Source organism: Perkinsus marinus (genome assembly GCF_000006405.1).
Source record: "Perkinsus marinus ATCC 50983 genomic scaffold scf_1104296974312, whole genome shotgun sequence".
Lineage (NCBI taxonomy): Eukaryota > Perkinsozoa > Perkinsida > Perkinsidae > Perkinsus > Perkinsus marinus.
Window position 1 is genome coordinate 166,351 of NW_003201162.1, and position 2,667 is coordinate 169,017.

Consider the following 2,667-nt stretch of genomic DNA (forward strand, 5'->3'; position numbering starts at 1 on the left):
ACAGGCTAGCATTCTAATTGTGAGGCGACACCAAATACTCAAACATTGTGTCAACAGACATGCTTCGTCGCACAAAGCTTGTGCCACGAACCGATCCACTCTCGGATGGATCAGCAGGAATCCTCCTATTGAGGATGCCGGCGGACAACGTAGGGCTCTCCAGAGACCAATCCGCACCACTGAGTGTCGCTCAGTGACCCTAATCACATGATGTCATCACGAATACGAGGCTGGTGTCAGGAGGAAGATGCCACAGACACTCCAACCCACAAGGAGACCCACTCGATGGTGTGTCGTCCCTGACCGATGTTATACCACATCATGAAATTACCCACGGGAACATTCCGGGGGAAACCACTCAACGATGGTTCCCCCTGTATCCCTTTATCTTTACAGATCGCTCTTGTAGGAGCCGCACTAAGGAGGTCTCGACAAGGATTCCCCCGGAGGGTCTACACCCAGGATTCCTCGACCAGGAATCTCACTGTAGATAGCATCCCAACGGACACTAACCATATAAACTCTGGGCTCACACCTATCCACAGGGTCTCCGCTCTAAGGCGTGACCCCTAAGGTACCCACTCGGTAACCCCTATGGATCACCTATTACTAACGCCTGGACTCGCACCTATTCTCGGGGTCTCCGTTCGAAGACGTGTCCCCTAAGGTTGCCAGGAAGAGTCTGCCTCTCGGGCTCGGCTTCACAAGCCATTTACACCTGGTGTCAAACACCCTTTGACGGCATAGAAGAGAATAATAGGGATTAAATGGAACTGCAAACAAGAGAAAGAAACGAGACAGACTAAACGCGGAGGAGAGACGAATAACTGACAAAGAGAAGAAAAAAAAAAGAAAGGGACGAGACTGGTTCATAGGTGGAACCATCTCGGTCCCACAACATACAGTTCGAACGATAACATCAGAACACCAACATATTTCTCATTTCGTGCACTTGCTTGAACTTGCTTTCTTACGAAACCTTCACGAAAATACAAAATACTCACCTGCATGCTTCCTTTCGAGGATGCTGAACAACATCGGCTTGGCCCTGTGCCGCAACGTTAGCGCATCTGACTCCAGATCAGAAGGTTGTCCGTTCGAATCGGGCCGGGGTCATATGGTAGACTACGAGTTGTAGGAAATATACAAAATACTCACCTGCATGTTTTCTTTGGAGGATGCTGTACATCGTCAGATTGGTCCTGTGGCGCAAAGGTAGCGCATCTGACTCCAGATCAGGAGGTTGTCCGTTCGAATCGGGTCGGGGTCATATGATAGACTGCGAGTTGTAGGAAAATACAAAATACTCGCCTGTATGTTTCCTTTGGATGATGCTGAACAACGTCGGCTTGGCCCTGTGGCGCAACGGTAGCGCATCTGACTCCAGATCAGAAGGGTGTCCGTTCGAATCGGGCCGGGGTCATATGGTAGACTACGAGTTGTAGGAAAATACAAAATACTCACCTGTATGTCTCCTTTGGGTGATGCTGAACAACGCCAGGTTGGTCCTGTGGCGCAACGGTAGCGCATCTGACTCCAGAACAGAAGGTTGTCCGTTCGAATCGGGCCGGGGTCATATGATAGACTACGAGTTGTAGGAAAATACAAAATACTCACCTGCATGTCTCCTTTGGATGATGCTTAACAACGTCAGATTAGCTCTGTGGCGCAACGGTAGCGCATCTGACTCCAGGTCAGAAGGTTGTCCGTTCGAATCAGGCCGGGGTCATATGATAGACTGCGAGTTGTAGGAAAATACAAAATACTCGCCTGTATGTTTCCTTTGGATGATGCTGAACAACGTCAGTTTGGCCCTGTGGCGCAACGGTAGCGCATCTGACTCCAGATCAGAAGGTTGTCCGTTCGAATCGGGCTGGGGTCATATGATAGACTACGAGTTGTAGGAAAATACAAAATACTCACCTGCATGTTTTCTTTGGAGGATGCTGTACATCGTCGGCTTGGCTCTGTGGCGCAACGGTAGCGCATCTGACTCCAGATCAGAAGGTTGTCCGTTCGAATCGTGCCGAGGTCATATGATAGACTACGAGTTGTAGGGAAATATACAAAATACTCATCTGTATGTCTCCTTTGGGTGATGCTGAACAACGTCAGATTGGTCCTGTGGCGCAACGGTAGCGCATCTAACTCCAGATCAGAAGGTTGTCCGTTCGAATCGGGCCGGGGTCATATGATAGACTACGAGTTGTAGGAAAATACAAAATACTCATCTGTATGTTTCCTTTGGATGATGCTGAACAACGTCAGATTGGCCCTGTGGCGCAACGGTAGCACATCTGACTACAGATCAGAAGGTTGTCCGTTCGAATCGGGCCGGGATCATATGATAGACTGCGAGTTGTAGGAAAATACAAAATGCTCACCTGTATGTTTCCTTTGGATGATGCTGAACGACATCGACCTGGCCCTGTGGCGCAACGGCAGCGCATCTGACTCCAGATCAGAAGGGTGCCCGTTCGAATCGGGCCGGGATCATATGTAGGAAAATACAAAATGCTCACCTGTATGTTTCCTTTGGATGATGCTGAACGACATCGACCTGGCCCTGTGGCGCAACGGTAGCGCATCTGACTCCAGATCAGAAGGGTGTCCGTTTGAATCGGGCCGGGATCATATAGTAGACTACGAGTTGTAGGAAAATACAAA

General features: G+C 49.4%; 11 non-coding genes across 11 annotated transcripts; all 11 read left to right on the plus strand.

Annotated features, from left to right (window-relative positions):
• Positions 1 to 1,044: 1,044 nt before the first annotated feature.
• Pmar_PMAR016915 lies at positions 1,045 to 1,116 on the plus strand. Its single transcript has one exon. It is a non-coding gene; the product is annotated as a tRNA-Trp (tRNA).
• Positions 1,117 to 1,198: 82 nt separating this feature from the next.
• Pmar_PMAR016916 lies at positions 1,199 to 1,270 on the plus strand. Its single transcript has one exon. It is a non-coding gene; the product is annotated as a tRNA-Trp (tRNA).
• Positions 1,271 to 1,351: 81 nt separating this feature from the next.
• Pmar_PMAR016917 lies at positions 1,352 to 1,423 on the plus strand. Its single transcript has one exon. It is a non-coding gene; the product is annotated as a tRNA-Trp (tRNA).
• An 81-nt stretch (positions 1,424 to 1,504) lies between these two features.
• Positions 1,505 to 1,576, plus strand: Pmar_PMAR016918. The gene has a single exon. It is a non-coding gene; the product is annotated as a tRNA-Trp (tRNA).
• Positions 1,577 to 1,657: 81 nt separating this feature from the next.
• Pmar_PMAR016919 lies at positions 1,658 to 1,729 on the plus strand. The gene has a single exon. It is a non-coding gene; the product is annotated as a tRNA-Trp (tRNA).
• Positions 1,730 to 1,810: 81 nt separating this feature from the next.
• On the plus strand, positions 1,811 to 1,882 carry Pmar_PMAR016920. Its single transcript has one exon. It is a non-coding gene; the product is annotated as a tRNA-Trp (tRNA).
• An 81-nt stretch (positions 1,883 to 1,963) lies between these two features.
• Pmar_PMAR016921 lies at positions 1,964 to 2,035 on the plus strand. Its single transcript has one exon. It is a non-coding gene; the product is annotated as a tRNA-Trp (tRNA).
• Positions 2,036 to 2,118: 83 nt separating this feature from the next.
• On the plus strand, positions 2,119 to 2,190 carry Pmar_PMAR016922. The gene has a single exon. It is a non-coding gene; the product is annotated as a tRNA-Trp (tRNA).
• An 81-nt stretch (positions 2,191 to 2,271) lies between these two features.
• Pmar_PMAR016923 lies at positions 2,272 to 2,343 on the plus strand. Its single transcript has one exon. It is a non-coding gene; the product is annotated as a tRNA-Cys (tRNA).
• Positions 2,344 to 2,424: 81 nt separating this feature from the next.
• Positions 2,425 to 2,496, plus strand: Pmar_PMAR016924. Its single transcript has one exon. It is a non-coding gene; the product is annotated as a tRNA-Trp (tRNA).
• Positions 2,497 to 2,562: 66 nt separating this feature from the next.
• Positions 2,563 to 2,634, plus strand: Pmar_PMAR016925. The gene has a single exon. It is a non-coding gene; the product is annotated as a tRNA-Trp (tRNA).
• The last annotated feature ends 33 nt before the right edge of the window (positions 2,635 to 2,667 follow it).